Below are 17,271 nucleotides of genomic sequence, written 5' to 3'. Positions count from 1 at the left end.
TGGAGTGCAAGTTGATAAGTACGCAGGTCGTGACAGATTTCATCCGAGGGTCTTCAATGAAGTCGGTACTCAGACAGTTATGTGTTTGTTTTAATTTTCCAAAATTCATTAGATTCAGTGTGTTCATTTAGACTGGAAAATAGCGAATGTTACTCTTTCATTCGAACGAACCATCGAGGATGAGCCAATAAATGCTGTTTGCCAGTCCACAACCAGGCCTTGTTTAAATGGTAAAACTGAACGGTAAACCCGGCAGGTTGAACGCAATTTCAGTAAGAAATGAACCAATCGGGCTCACGTGTTTTGTGGCAGACTGTAGTTTACGGGATGTTACACATCGTAATACACAAGACTGTTATCTGCAGACAGCAAGAAGATGACCTTGCACTGTGCCTTCCTCAGCTCAACAGAATAGATGCCAACCAATCTGTTTCTTTCCTCAGGAAAGAGAAAGTGGCATTGACAACAGCCCAGAGACTGTTCACTCGCTTATTCCAGGGTGTGGAGGGACTGAAGTGCAGCTGTTGCAGGGTCTTTGTTAGCTCATTTGGCTGGATGACTGGTTTGTAATCCTGAAGTGATGCTAACAATGTAGGTTCCGTGCCTATTCTGGGTGAAGTTGCATTTCCATTCATTCTCTATTTTTGAAACGAAGCTCCCACCTTCTCACCCTCACTCCCTGACTGAGGCGTGGTACTCCTCACATGAAGCTGTCCTGTAGGGCATTAAACCTACAATGGGAAGCAATTCAATATCTCTTGCTGTTCTAAATGGTAACTGGTGGCTCAGTGGCTAGCACTGCTGTTGCACATCACCATGAACTCTGTTTCGATTCCAGCCTTGGGTAAATTCTGTGTGGGTTTGGCCCATTCATTTCTTTTTGCTTAAACTGGAGGCTCGACCTTTTTACCCTCACCCCTCGCCTGAGGCGTGGGATCCCCTCAAGTGAAGCAGTCCTCTCGGCTGACAGTGACTGTGTCTTTTGACTGAGACATTTCACGAACAGACCATCAGATGTTGTGCCCAACGGCACTTCTTGATGCTTGGTAACTCATGGGAAAACCTATTCAGACAGGTAGCAGTGATACTGTGCGCTAAATTATCTCTTAAGACATCTTTTCCACCCGTATCTCTATTATTTCCAACCAATGAATGACTTGGGTGAGGAAAGTGAAATCAATATCTTTGTTCACCCATTGTCCTTCTGATGCCCTCCTCCCATATCTTGAGCTGGTACTTTGGGATAATATCCATTTCAGTTATTTTTATTTGAAGTTGATCGAGCAAGCCACTTGGATGATCTGTTTAAAGTCATCACTCGGTAGCTCCAGGTATCCGTTTTCGAATACTTTCAATTTTGCCAAAGGAAGACAATGTTGGAATTCATGTGCATTGTAATGGCCAATTTCTCTCGGGCTGGAAGGCGTTGAAGAAGTTTTCCGAGCTTGGGAGAGTTGGGAAAGTGGTTTTCAAGAGCAAGGGAGGGAGTGTCACAATCGCAGAAGAATGCGATGAAGACATAAAAGCAAACAATATCTGGCAAAGGATTATAGGGATCAAGAAAAACAAAGGAAATTAGGAGTTGAGAGGTGTGACAGGGATTAGTAGGGTTGCAATGGGTGCAGGATGTTACAGAAATCGAGAGGACCATAGAAGCTAATTGAGTGCACAGACATTGAAAGGGCTGCAGTGACTGAACGATCTTCCAGAGATAGGGAGGTTTGCAATGACTGAATGATGTTACAGAGAAAGGGAGGGTATCAAAATATTGCATTATGTTACACAAAATGTAATTTCTGTCGTCTTGCTGTTTTATTTTAATTGCTATTCTTGGAAAATTGTTTCTTTATCTTAGATGGAGATCACAGTCAGATGTTGAACATCTGTAAGTATTTCATATTTGAGATGACTTGTGGCTGAGTGTATCTTGATTCCAAGTGCTATGTTCCTCTCATGTTTGTGACACAATCCCTAATTCATGATGGCATTGTAACACAGAGAGAAATGTTAACTGAAAGAAAATCACTGATACTCACTTTATAAAGAATAAATAACAATTTATTTATTTAATCCCAACAGTGAACAAGTTAACAGAACTACTAACAAACTGAATAATTCCCCCTAACTCCTAACTATTACCTAACTTAACCAAATTCTACTGGTATGCAGTTCCAATAAACACAAGTCCCACTTATAAAAAACCTAAGTAATAAGAAAATAAATTGAAATTAATTCTCTCAGAGTCTACACACCTTTCTTCTGCTGTTCTCAAGTCTTCCACTGATCTGGATGTAAAGGATGTATTCTCTGTGAAGTCTTCTGTGAAGACTCTTGGCTAGAAGTGGCGTTGAACCTTTTGAGGATGAATAGTGCTTCATTAGAGAGCTGAGCAATTTCTTGTGAGAGCTCAAAACTTATCTCTCAGATGGTGGTTCGCTCTCACACTGATTTTCAAAAACCCTCTCCTTACGTACCTTGGATGGCATATCAGTTTCCAAACAATAGTTTTGGCCCAAGGTTGCCAAAATCGTCAGATTTAAATTCAATCGGCTTGCAATCGCTAAGTGCTTGGTTTAAATTATTTGGCTGTCCACAGATATTATTTTTGCTGTATAAATCACGAAGCGTCAAAAAAAACTTTACTTCTTAAAGGAACAACACACTCTTCTCCCTTATTATATTTGTGCAAACAAATTCTACCTACTGCCTTCCAATTCATGATTACTCTACGCAAAGTTTTAACAGTATATTACCAGCAATCTCATGTACATTGAAATTGATTCCCGTGAAGCACTTTCTCAAAAGCCTTCTGATAATCCAAATACACCACATCCACTGCTTTGCCACATGAACTCTACCAGGAACATCTTCAGGAAATCCACTCAGTTCTCGCTTTTACATTTCCGTGCTGCCTGTGCTGAATCAGAGAAGCTTTTTCTGTTTGTCAAATAATCGTTTGCCTTCTGCAAAATATATCACCTTCTCAGTGACTGAGGTCGGGTTTGAAAATCTGCATCTTACACTGTTGTACTCCCTTCGTGATTAAATAATGGTGTAGTTTTGTCAAAATGCCTTAAATCAGTCCATATTGAGCTATCAATGTCATTTTGAATTGCTATAATCAATGCATCCACTATCTCTGTCCACATATATTTCAACATTCTCAGACAAAGGCCTGCTTGGCCCTTCAATGCATTAACTTTCAATCTCATTAATTTGTCCAATGCGAACTCTCTGCAATATCGAATTTCTTCACGCTTTCACTGGATCATTGAATCTTGCTTGTTTCGGGGAGACGTCCTGTGTCTTTCACTGTTATGGCAGACACAAAGTCTTTATTTCCCTCCTGTGACATTTCTGTCTTTCCCATTCTAAAAGTCTCTGTCTTTTCACGGAATTGATACACATTAGCCTTTGTTAATTTCTTTTGCTGAACATTGTGCAATCGTTAAGGAACATCTTCCCTCTGACATTATGATGGGCGCAATGTAAAATGGTTGAGCCTGGGACACTAGACTGAGGAAATCCTGCAGTGATGTCCTGGAGCTCAGTTACCCATCGCCTTAGACAAATTCAAGCATCTTCCATTGTCTTGCATAAGGCTCAAAGCAGTGGAGAGATTGTCGCCGATTCGCATTGACTCCAGTGTTGCGATGGGTCTGTATTCTGCAAATTGCCAAATGTCTCCATGATGTCATGATCAGCCACTCTTACCTGTTCTCCGGTGTTTATAAATTGCAATAAGCAGAGGAAAACACACCATGACAATCCTACATAAAGCGTTCTCATAGATTGGCACGTCAACATCTCCACCATGTGCAGCCTTTGCTTTTCTAAGAATAATTTACTCTTCCTGATGTGAGGAGCTTCAAATTAAACCAACAGAGAGAGAACAATCCCTGTGGATCCTGTCTCCTTTCTTGCTCCGCCCGAGACATTGTGACACTGTTCATTCCCTAATGAATCATGTTGAATCCATTGTATTTGATGCAGTCGTCTCTGGTGTGACTAAAAATGTGCTGTTTAATGACATGCTTTTATTATTGGCCTGATTGCTCCTTTTTGTCATCAGTAATATTGGACAGACTTGCTCCTACAGAACCTTACTTTTCCTCCATTCATCAAACAATCACTGTTATCCATTACCCTTCACATGATTTGGCATCACCATTTGTTTTATTGATGCTTACAGTGAATAGTTTGCTTAAAAGGCAACATCAGTGTGTTTGTGAACTTCTCTCTGAACTTGGAGAGTGTTGCTACATAAATAAATGTGTTTGTGCAGCAGTTTATATCGCGGAGCATATTTGCAACATATTGGAATATACGTTCAGCATTTTTGTCTAACAATGGATCTAAAGTATTAAAATGTTTGAAAAGGCAACATAGCCATAGAAGGATGAAACCACTGGATATCGCAAAGAGTAAAATAATAGACTTTCTTCTGCTCTCAATCTCTGGGTCACAATAGTCTGCCCCTTGCTCTTATCTCTCAGTCTCTCACGGACCCGACTGGCTACTAAAATGTGCCTGACTGTCAGAGTGTTGATCAAAAGAATTAAAGCAAATGGGAGCATTGGAGTTAAGACCTTTTCAAACCTCTTGAATCCTATCCATATGGGCTCTTTATAGTATGCTTCAGTATTCGTGCAGAACCACTCGACATTGTTAATGATTCTGAAAGCTTCGTACCTGAAGTAAGTGGGAATGTTTTTGAAACAGAGCAGGAAGCCTGTTGTTGCGAGAACTGCTGTTGCAGTTTTCTTGGTGAAATATTTTGTTTTCAACTTCTGGCAACAAATGGAAATAAATCGATCAAAGGTAAATGTGACGGTGAACCAGACAGAACAATTGGTGGCAGCACGACGCGGCACATAGTAAACTTTGCAGACAGCGGTCATATCCAAGAAATTCAGAGGGAAATAATAATGATTGACCCGGTACAATATGACTTCAAGGATAATATACAGTAGATCTGCTGTTGCCATGGCGACTAGGTAATGTGTGGTGCATGAGGAGATTCCACATTTTCCTCTGAATAAAATCACAAGTGCCAGTAAATTCACTGTGAGAGAATGAAGGGAAATGAGATTAGAAATTACAGAAAAAAAAATTCACAATTTCTGAGATCAGACCATTGAACCAATCAGCTATGACTTCAACAAGCCACCAAGTTGGACAGATCAGGTTAAAGATCAATTTTAACAGAGAGGTGTAGAAGACTGCTCGACCGAAGCATTTGAGTGCTTCTTTATTCCAATGAGCAGTTGTGTGTCTGAACCTGGAGAAGTGCAACCTGTGAGTAGACCCTCTGCTCCACCAGCTGCAACGTATTCTATTTCCGATGCAATGTGCCTTACCTGCCATGAAATACTCACTGCCTCATTAGCCTCACCCGCTGACTTGTGTCTGTCCTTCACACGTCACCTTTTGTGGTGTTACCTCTTGTAGGTCAGCGTTACTCACCGTTACTTTTAACTCGACCCAGAAATCCCCAGCCAGTTTAATGAGTCAAACATTGTTGATACTTTGCAAATCATTCAGGGTTCCTCCTCCCCACTCCCCCAACACTTTGAAACATGTTTAAGCGATGAGCCAAGTATTTTTGCTGGGTGAATGAACAAGAAATGGGGTCTATTTTCCTTTATTCCTTCATAATGTTTGTTCCCAACTTCAAATTGAATCATGTCTCCGTGACCAGAGTTCAGTGTATGTGAGGGTGAATGCGGGAGGAGAACACTGTAGATTTGTTCCCACTGCTCCATATGTCACCATGTGAAATAAAACTACACAAGAATGCACCTGATCCATTTATAATTAACACAAAACAATGTGTCGACCAGGCTCATGAGCAACCGCAATTGTTTGTTTATGATCAGGCATAAACATGTGCAACAAATTTGACATCATTGGTTAACATAGAATTCAGGAAGGTAGATGAGTGAAAGGTTGTCACAATTAAAAATACCAAAAGACAGACAGATAGAGCTGCTCTCTCTCTCTATCTCTCGCTCTCTCCCAGAAATGCCCATAAAACAAAGCAGATCGGCCTGCAGAGACTGACAAATTCCAAATGAGGAGGTACACTTTGGCCAGCGTATCATCTTTGAAGACCACATGAAAAAGTGTTGGATGTTGCAAAGTCAATGAATCTGCGTTGTAACACGTATGAAGTCTCGTACATACAGATTCTTCTGATGCTTATTCGTTCTTTCAAAATAAGGAATAGGTATCACTCTGAAATGATGTCGTGGATTTTTTTTTTGTTTCTGATTTGGGCTAGATTGCACGGAGCGGATTGAGCACCGTAATTGTTCCTTTTATTCAGCTTGTTCTTAGCAGACCTTTCACCGACTCAAAGTTATGCACAGAGCCTTCACTCTAATACAACGTGTTTTTACCAGGCATTCTGCCAAATCAACAAGCGAGCTTTTGTGCAACGCAACTTGTTCTCAGCAGATTCCTTCCAAATGAATCAGATACAACAATAACCTCTCCAAAATATTCACTGTTTAAAACAGCCCCAATACGTGCCAAGACAAAGCTCTCTGATCTCAGATTTCTGGATAACCATGTTAAAATAATCTCCAATGTACATAGTGTGGTTTCATTGCCTCTTTCAAAAAAACCTCCAAGGACGTGAAGCACACTTGGAAAAAATTCCTTTCTGCACAGTCCTTCAGAACGTAACACCTCCAAGCAACGTTATGTATCATGTGTTTTTGTGACAGAAACCACAAAGCAGGCTGCTTGTAGCCTCTCCACCGGATTCGTATTGTTCACTAGGCAGGAATCCCACAGGCTTTCTCATCATGCAGCAGAATATGAGAGAAAATGTTTGCAATAAAAACGCTGTCATTAACAGAACAGGGCCATAAATAAAATCTTGAAGGAGTTGAGTCGATATGTCTATGTTCAGAGAGTCATCCGAATGAGGAAATTATATCTACATGATGTAGTTTTGATGCTAACATTGAAAAGGAAGATTACAAAGTGCGTGAATGGGTTCAAACAGAATTCCATGTTAACACGTTTATACACAGCGCAATCGGGATCATGAAGACACAGATAACAGTCTGCCGAATGCTAAGTGCCTGGTGCTATGAAAGATAGACAACGTGAGTCGGCAGTAATTACCATCCAGACAGGTCCCGAGTTACAAATCAGTTCCATTCTTGAGAATGCTCCTTATTCGATTTGTACGCAAGTCAGAACTCGATTCAGAACAATACAATATAGCTGTTCATATGGATGATCAAACATCCCTGTGTCAAACTCCTACACTTGAGATCCTCCCACAATATGTTTACATTCTTTCCTGCTTTTGGTACATTAGAACAGCACGCAACATTCTGGTATTTCAATAACTTGATAATAGAAACAAATATTTGTGAAACCAGAGCAGTTCAGGGAACAGAATCTATCCAGAGACGATGAATTTGGCAGAATGTTTTTACTGACTGGGTATTTGTTGAGTTGTGATGACTCAATCAGACTGTAACATTTTCGGTTACAGTGTGACAGCAGGAAACAAGCCACACGTTGATTCATGCAACCTCAACAATTCTAGACATTTTTAATCAACCTGTACAGAGATGTGAAAAACACGGGGGGAACAGGGGAAATTGATCCGGGCCTGCTTTAGTTAATGGGGCGGAACAGTAACACTGCAGCACAAGAACGTTACCTTGAAAAATCACAGACACTTACCAGGCCAACCGAGTACAGCAATTGCAACATAGAATATGTTCCTGACCACGAGGATTGGTCGAACCATTTTCTGAGTGAAGAGGTCAATCACTCTGTGCTGCCCGTAATCTTTCTAATTCATTTTTGAGATAGGGCCCTTATTTTAAACCCTGCTGGAGCTGCCAGGGGATACTGTGGTTGCAAATTTTTTCCAGTTCGTTATTTTCTGAAGAATTCACAAACAAAGGTGACGACAGCCGAGTTAACTCCTTGGTGATGGACAATGTTCAGCAATCTGTTTTGCAGGGCTCTGCATTTCCCTTGAGATGAAGATGTTTAATTGAGCCATTGGTAGGAGCGAAAATATCATCGAATTCTCCCAGCCAGCCTTGTAATCCAAAGTCCGTGCTGACTGAGTCAGCTCTCTGTAAGAGCAGCTCAGCTTGTCTCGTTCAGAAACCCAACTTCAACCATAATTTCACTATTTCCCCACGATTTCTGATTCAGATGATTAGTCAATTCCCTTCGGATTCAATCTTTTTCCCCACACTCCAAGACCATTTATTTCCGATCCTAACCACCACCCTTTAAAAGTCATTGTGCTGACTCTGTCCCCTATTGCTGTGTTTGTGTTCTAACTCCCTATCCGTTGGTGTCTCTGGTAAAGAGACATCGATCAACCTGTGTTGTGAACTGACTGAATGACTGAGCTCCCACAGCTAACTAGGGGGGTGGGGCGTTGGTGGGATAGAATTCGAACGAGTCATCTCTCTCTTAGTGAAACCGGTCCTCCTCAGAGCAGTCTTAGTGCTTTCAGTTTGGTTTAACAATGCTGTCGTTTGGTTCTTTATTGTTCAGCCAATGATTGCATCGTTCCCACGCCTATTCCGTCTATAGCATTCCGATAATGCAGAAACAGGCCATTTAGCCCATCAGGTCTGCAGCAACCCTCTGAAGAGCAACTTACCCTGACCCCACCTGTTTCCCTATCCTCTTACCGGATGTTTACCATGGTGAATCTACCTAGTGTACACGTCCCTGGATTCTGTGGATAATATAAGCCTGGCCAATCCACCAAATTGCACAGTTTGGAATGTTAGAGGAAACTGGAGCAGCCGAAGGGAACCCACACAGAAATGGGGAGATTGTGTAACCTCCACACAGACAGTCACCCAAGGCTGAAACTGAACCTGAGTCCCTGGTGCTATGAGGCTGCAGTGTAATCACTTTCTCTCACTTCCTATCACTTTAGCACGTGCTATCATTCTTTCAATTTAAGATATTGACAAGGTTGAATGAAATCCTTCAGGTGCGATCGTATCATTGCTCTGTACATTAAAGAAAGACTTCTTCATTTGTATACCCAAATACACCTGCGACAGAGTATCAGATCCACCTACATTCCACATGGATTGCTACACTCACAGGCTAGCTTTCTGTAACTCATGTGAAAGTGACAGAGACCTCTGTTGGACAAAAAATACTTTCCAATTTGTCACCCTCCAACCAATATTCATCCATACTCCAATGAAAGTGAATAACCTCACACATGTCCACTGTACATTCCATCAGCAATGTTCTTCTCCATCGACTCAGCCTCTTTGAATCTCCTTGAAGACACAGTCTGTCCTCCTCACACCGCGCGTTCCCACCAGTTTAGCAAACTTAGGAGATGCTACAATCGGTCCACCATTCCAAGTGATTGATGCAGATTATGGAGAGCCAGAAACCAACCACTGATCATCGTGGCACACCACAGTTCACAATCTGACAACCTGAGCATGACGCATTCATTCCTGTGACTGGCTTCTCCCTGTCAACACAACAAAAGGACCATCATATTTTCAAATACTTCAATGCGAACTGAACGATGAAGTGTGAACAGCTTTGCTGCTAAGAAAGAACCAAGTAAAATTGCAGGGTCAGTGTGCTGTTCACTCATTTATTACAAGACAGAATGTAACTTTCACTAAAATGGCATATGGATATCATTTTGAGACATGCTGCCTACCAATATCTTTGAAAGGAAAAATAAACAGACCCAAAACAGTTTGTGGATGAAGGGAAGTTAAGCTGGTCCGAGATCTCAGAAGCATTTGTGACTCACATCTCAAAAAAACTCCTCGCAGATGAGAGTATCCTCTCCCTCGACCTCCGTGAGTAGAAAGGCATTCAAAGTGAGTTATTTGGTAAGTGCTTTCTACAATGTATTCTGTCTAGCTTCCAATAACTTGCTCCAGTCCACTGTAAAGTCCCTTACCGATTCTCATATCTTCGTCCTTATCCAACAGAACTGTCTCACATTCGTTTTTCCCAGTAAACTTTCCTCTGCTCATTCCAAGTCATGGTAAACTAAAAATCAAATTCCCTCAGCTCCAACTCCATCAAACTCATCACTTCAAGGGATGATATTTATTGATTCTACACATTGGAATGAACAATAAGTAAATATTTTCTGTTTTTAATATGTTTAAGCAAATCAAGTGCCAGTGGAGTAGTTCAGCTCAGTTGGCCGAATGGCTGATTTGGAAATAGTTTAAGTTTTCAATTCATTAATTACTCATCTATTTTCCAATTGTTAAAGGACAGGTTTGTTACACAAAACATGATTTGTTTTCTAGTTTAATTTAATTAGCATTACAAGAAATGATTTCTTTATTTTAGATGGAGATCACAATCAGATCTTGAACATCTGTAGGTTTTTCATAGTTGAGATGACTTGTTGATGAGTGTGCCTTGAATCCCAATGCAATATTCCTATCATGTTTGTGGCACTATCCTTAATTCATGTTGATATATTTTCAGAAATCCGACGTATATTCACATTGTATCCCATGAAGCAATTTATCGAAAACCCTTTTGTTATCCAATAGCATCACATTCACTGGTTTGCCACATGAATTCTGTCAGTAATATCTTCAAGAAGCCCTCTCTGTTCTATTTCCTTCACAATTCTCTGCTGCATGTACCGAATCAGAGAAGCTTTTTCGAGTAATAATAATTGCTTGCTTTGTTATAAATTCATCACCTTCCCGACTGCTGAGGTTTGGTACAGATCGGCCTCTGGCATTTTTGCTGCCAATCCTTTCTTAAACAGTGGTGTAGACTTTTCAAAATATGAAAAAGCAGTCTGCACTGAGATACTGAAATCATTTCAATTGTGATGATCGATGTAAATGGTGCAAATCTTCATCTGATAATCATTATCTCTGTTGATATCTTTTTCAACTCTCTCAAGTATAGGCCAATGCGTCCCATCATGGCGTTAGCTTTCAGCCTCGTTAATTTCTCCAGTCTGACTTCTCTCTATATCGATTTTTTTTTCAATTGTTTCACTTGATCATGGAATTTTTTTTTATTTCATTGAGTCTTCGTGTGTCTTCGACAGCCAAGGCACACACAAAGTAATTAGTTCCCTTCTGTATTTTGAGGTGTACAAAATGATCAGAGGTATAGGTAGAGTGGACAACCAGAGACTTTTTCCTACGGTGGAGGTAGCTATCATGAGGGCGCATAGTTTTAAAATGAGTGGAGGTAGATACAGGGGAGACGTCAGAGGTAGATTCTTTACTCAGAGAGTGTTAGGGGCGTGGAATGCATTACCGGAGAGGGTAGTGGAGATGGCCTCATGAGGTCATTTAAGCGGCTATTAGATAGGCATATGGATGATAGTATAAGGTAGGGGTGGATGTCAGATAGACCTTAGGTTTCGGGTAAAAGTTCGGCACAACATTGTGGGCCGAAGGGTCTGTACTGTGCTGTACTCTTCTATGTTCTATGTTCTATGTATCACTTCTCTCTTTCCTATTCTAAACATCTCTGTCTTGTCACGGAATAATTGCTGTGTGACATCAGTGCGGACATAGGCAAAGATACATCTGAGACTCGAAGAGCTCCATTAAATTAAATTAATTCATTAAGTATTTCAGTAAATGATACAGTCTTCAATGAAAGATATTTTATCCAGTGTCCTTGTCTAACCTAGTTTCTGTTACCAACCCCAAGAATTATTATCTGGGAGAGTTGGCAGCTGGCCATGCTGCAACACTTCTCTGCATTGTCACCATACCTCCTGGCACGGGGTATTCCTGCACAATTGTTAGTCTCGGGGGTACTGCAAACATCATGGGTTTCCCTGACTGCTTTTGATAAAGTTCAGACTTGCCAAGTTGACATTCCGATTTCATTATTTGGAGTTGCTTGTGAAACCTGTCCAACACCATATGGTTTTACCATATATAGACAGCAATTGTCAACTTTCTTTGGTTTCTTCAAATCCTTTCCGTTTTATGCTTTCATTCGTAACTGTGCCCCTGATTGGTCTTCACTGCAGTTGAAATGTTATTCTGTTCATTCTTTCTGTCTGCAGCTGGAACTTGGTCCCAGTAACGTTTTTGCATTAGAACCAATTATTTGGTAAATGCTTTCTACAATGTATTCTGTCTAGCTTGCAATCAACTTGCTCCACTGTAAAGTCCCTGATCGATTCTCATATCTTCGTCCTTATCCAACAGAATTGACCCACATTCGTTTTTCTCAGTAAACTTGCCTCTGCTCATTCGAAGTCATAGTAAACTAAAAATCAAATTCCTCCAGCTCCAGCTCCATCAAACTCATCACTTCAAGGGATGAATGTGATTTTACACACTGAGTGTGCGAATAAAGTGAATAAAGTGAACTTGCTGTGCGTGGAGGCGATCAATAACTCGTAAAAAACAACGGTGTTGACTGAGTGCTCATTGATTATGTCATCCCTTTGCTTCAGTGACATCAGTTATTTATTTTTGGCACTCATCGGACTGAACAATAATTTGATATTTATTGATTCTACACATTGGAATGAACAATAAGTAAATATTTTCTGTGTTTAATATGTTTCAGCAAATCAAGTGCTAGTGGAGTAGTCCAGCTCAGTTGGCCGGATGGCTGGTTTGTGATGTTAACAGCTCAGTTCCCAGACCAGCTAAAGTTACAACCAAGGACCCACCTTCTCAGCCTCACCCGTTGCCTGTGTCGTGATCATCAGGTTAAACTGCTATCAGTTGTCTCAAATGGGCGAGTTGCTATTTGGGGTCACTTTACTGATTATGCAGTTCCCATAGTTTGATGGATCAAAGTGTAATTGCATGTTATCCTGGAAAATTTAAAACTCAATGTGAAAATTGCAGTGTACATTAGTTTTCCTTATTAATTCATGGGATACGGTCATCACTGGCTCAGCCAGCACCTATTGCCCATCCCTACTGCCCAAAGGTCAGTTAAGAGTCAACCACTTTGCTGTGGGTATGGAGTCACATGTAGGCCAGTGCAGGTAAGGACTGCGGTTTCCTCCCATAAAAGGGGAATTAGTGAGCCCAATGGGTTTGGCCCCAACAATGGCTCCATGGTCATGAATAAAGTCACAACACCTGATTTTCATTGAACCAAGATTTCACCATCTGCTCTGGCAGTGTTCAAATCCAGCTCACTTGAACAGTCCTTGGGTTTCTGGACTAATAGTCCAGTGATATTCCCAATGAAGCAATATCTCTGCAATGCGAAACAATTCAATATCTCTTGTTGGTCTAAATGAAAACTGGTGGCTCAGTGGTGACCCCTGCTGCCCCACAGCACCAGGAAGCCTGCTTGGATTTCATCCTCAGGCAACTGTCTGCATGGAGTCTGCACGTTCTCTCTGTGTCTGTGTGGGTTTCCATCAGGTGCACTGGTTTCCTTCTACACCCCAAAGATGTGCAGGTTAGGGTGAATTGGCTGTGTTAATTTGCCCCGCAGTGTCCATGGAAGTACAGATTAGGTGAGATAGCCATGGTCAATGCAGGATTCCGGGGATAGGGTGGTGGGCTGGGATGAGGTTGCATTTACCTCAGAGGGTCAATGCAGACCCAAAGGGTCAAATGGCCTCTTTCTGCACTGTAGGCATTCTATGACTCGTCAGGGGATTTTGGTTGAGCCAATGCCCTTTGTAATTCCTGAACTGACATCTATTTCCACATTTGATGTATTCATTAGTAATTAGATATTTACTTTTATTATTGAACTGAAACATGACTTAACACTAAGCCCAACGTCAGAATTAACTGTGCTTCACAATCAATCCATAGCTTTAAGACTGAACAATATGTTGACAAATTAGATTTTTTTTTTCTTTTTCATTTTCCTTTCACTTTCTTATTGCTTTATTCGTAACTTCTGGACAGAGCCCGGTAATGTGGGCAGCAGCTGTAATAAAGCATGGCTGCGGCTGGGGGCCAGCATGAGGCCAAAAGGTGGTCACTGGTGAACTGGCTGGTGAGGGAAGGGGCCATGGGAGGTGAACTGGCTGGTAAGTGAAGGAGCAGTCGGTGGTGAAGTGTGTGGTAAGGGAAGGGGTGTTGGACAGTGAAGTGACTGGTGAGTGAAGGCGTGGCGGATGGTGAAGTGACTGGTGAGTGAAGGGGTGTTGGGTGGTGATGTGGTTGGTAAGCGAAGGGGCGTTGAGTGGTGAAGTGACTGGTGAGTGAAGGGGTGCTGTGCACTGAAATGACTTGTGAGTGAAGGAGTCGTGTGCAGTGAAAAGACTGTTGAATGAAGGTGCGTTGGGGGATGAAGTGGCTGGTGAGTGAAGAGGTGCTGTGCAGTGAAACGACTGGTGAGTGAAGGCACGGTGAGTGGTGAAGTGGTGGACGAGTGTTGTTACAGTGGGCCGTGAAGTGGTTGGTATGTGAAGGGGCGGTCAGCGGTGAAGTGGCTGGAGAACGAAAAAACGATCGTTGGTGAAGCAATTGGTGAGTAAAGGGCAGATAACAGTGATATGTGTGGTGAAGGAGGGAGCAGTTGCTGGTGAAGTGGCTGGTGAGTGAAGAAACGGTGAGCGGTGAAGTGGTGGCTCAGCACCATGGTGGTGGGCGGTGACGTGTCTGGTGGCCAAATGGGATGTTGGCAGTGATGTGTCTAGTGAGCGAAGGGCTGCTGGGTGGTGAAGCAAGTGGTGAGTGAATTAGTGGTGTGTTTTTGTGGGTAGAGCTATGTTGAGTGGCGATGGAAAAACTCGTTTCATTTCTGTGAAATGGAATTAAGCCTGTGGCCACAGGTGATTGGGAAGACAGAGGCTTGTTTATGAAACAGTCACAGGGTTGTGTGATTTCAGTTTGTAGCAGGAGCAACAAAATAAACTAAAGAACTATAAGTGCTGAAAAACAGAAATCGCTTGAGAAACTCAGCAGGTCTGGCCGTATTTGCGCAGAGAGAAACAGAGTTAACGCTTCTGGTCTGGTATGACTTCTTCAGAACTAGACTCAAAGCGTTATCCTGCCAGATGAGAGTTTCACGAGGGAAGATTTAGAAGCTGTCACTTGTAGTTATACAAGTGAGCATTGTCCCATGATTGTTAGCTGATGGAATTAATATGAGCACGAATGAAACTGTCCGAGAACCTGAACTTTTGTCAGTTCTTTCACTGATCACTACGACTCCAATGAATAGGATTTGAAAAGTTGTGATTCGTCCATTTCAATTGTAGATTGCCACTGGGGCAGTTCTGAATGCCTGAACATTTCAATCGTACAATTAGTCCTGCAATAGTTTCTCCAACACGTCAAATTGGTGGTTTTTCTGAAAGTGAAGCAGAAACGGTCGGTTGGAATGATTTTTTTTTCATAAAACATTTGATCAAGCATGGACTCTGATAACTGAACTTCAATTTCCTTATCTTTACTCTTTGTTTTCTGCTCCTGCTTCAACCTCCGCCTTTGTGATATTGTTACCATGCATTCAGGAAAAATCCCAGGATATACTTCTTGTAATACCTCAGTTGCCTGATTTTCCACTGACATTTCAACCACAGTAGGTATCACTCCACCTGTGATCCACTTACATCATCACCAAGGACACATTGTAATCCTGGCGCTGAGAGGTTCTGCCTAGCACCACTCCACCACTTTTCACTGGTCTCTTGAACCTGTCTTCATATGATAGAGCACTTCTCGTCTCTTCATGAATTCCACATATTACCACTATTTTAGGCAGTAGTCCTCCTGAATTGCATATCTCCTTATGTGTCACCATCAACTATTAATATGCTCCTCTACCTTTTGAATATGAAATTTCTTTACCTGCTCCTCATGACATATGTGAGTAAACCTTACCCTCAAAATCTTGAATTGATCTCTTGGTCTTAGTAGGATAATATGTCGGCACAATATCGTGGGCCGAAGGGCCTGTACTTTACTGTACTGTTCAATGTTCTATGTTCTAAAAGTAAGCTATTTATGGAGATCTAGCACTTTCTTGTCAAGCAATTCCTGACCAGGTTGTACATTCTGGTGCAGTTTTAAAGCTTCCACTGTGCTTCCCTTTACTATTTCCACAAAATTCACTGGCTTGTCCTGTTTTCCAACATCCGTCTTCACAGTAGTTTTTTTCTAAACCACTAACACGGCGACCTCATGTGCCCTACTTTATTGCAGTGAAAACACTTGAGATTTTTTACGTTTGTTTCCCTTTTACCCTATGGTAAACTATTTCTAATATCTTCAAAGGGATCTCCTTTTCCTTTCCCACCTGATGATTTCTCTTTTCCCTAATTTCTCGCTCTCACAGACTGAAATTGATGACGGAGGCAAGATTCTGATTTATGAATCATCTCATAATCATCAGCCATTTCAGCTGCTAATCTTACACTTTTAACTCTCTGCTCTTCCACTTGAGTTCTCATTAGTTCAGGAAGTGAACTTTTGTACTGCTCCAAAGTAGTCATTTCAATAATATGTTTGATCTATTTTCAATGCCCTATTCATACGACTTCCTTCTCTAATTGTCAACTCCTGAAGTTCAAACTCTCGCTCTTTCTGGGTTTTTTTTCTTCTTTCTCGCTTTCTTTTGCTTGGGCCTTCCTCTCTTTTTCATTTTCCTCTGCTTGTAATCGTAATTCAAACTGCTTCATTTCCTTTTCATGTTCAAGCTGCTACATTTTCAATTGATTTTTAGCCATTTTCAAAGATTCCAATTGCATTTCTGGCTATTGTAAATGCTGTGCAATTGCTATAACTATCTCCCCTTTCCTCGCAGACACAGGCAACGCCAGCAGCAGCTTGTTTGCCTCTTCCTAAAGCCTTGCCTTGCTCATTTTATATGTAACCCCCAAAGTCACTTCTTGTACCCCCGGAAAGCTTTTAGTGACTGAAAGAGCCATTACTACACAGTGCACACCCTGGTTAAGCCAATCGAATCCCACATGTAAAATAATAAGCATGAACAATTCCTGCTTGCATTGTTTGAGTCCAACTATCCTACACACAACCTGGAATTTTGAATCTGACAAGAGCACCCAATTTGTTATGGACCACACCAGACGCCCTCAAAATATTTTAAGAAGGTAGCCTAGACCCTAACTTTATCTTAGTTAAAGAGAAGTTCCAGATGCAATGCAAATGTTCAAATTGCTCAAAGTTAAGCAAATCACAATTTGTTTAAACACTGGCCCTAAAAAGAAACAACCAAAGGGAAGGGTATTTCGTCGAACTTAACTCTATTGAAAATTTAACAGGATACAACATACAGCAACTATTAATCATTCGTTGTTCCAAGATAGTAACTTTCCATAAA

Source organism: Rhincodon typus, chromosome 41 (genome assembly GCF_021869965.1).
Source record: "Rhincodon typus isolate 14 chromosome 41, sRhiTyp1.1, whole genome shotgun sequence".
Lineage (NCBI taxonomy): Eukaryota > Metazoa > Chordata > Chondrichthyes > Orectolobiformes > Rhincodontidae > Rhincodon > Rhincodon typus.
Note: the sequence above shows the minus strand (reverse complement) of the source record.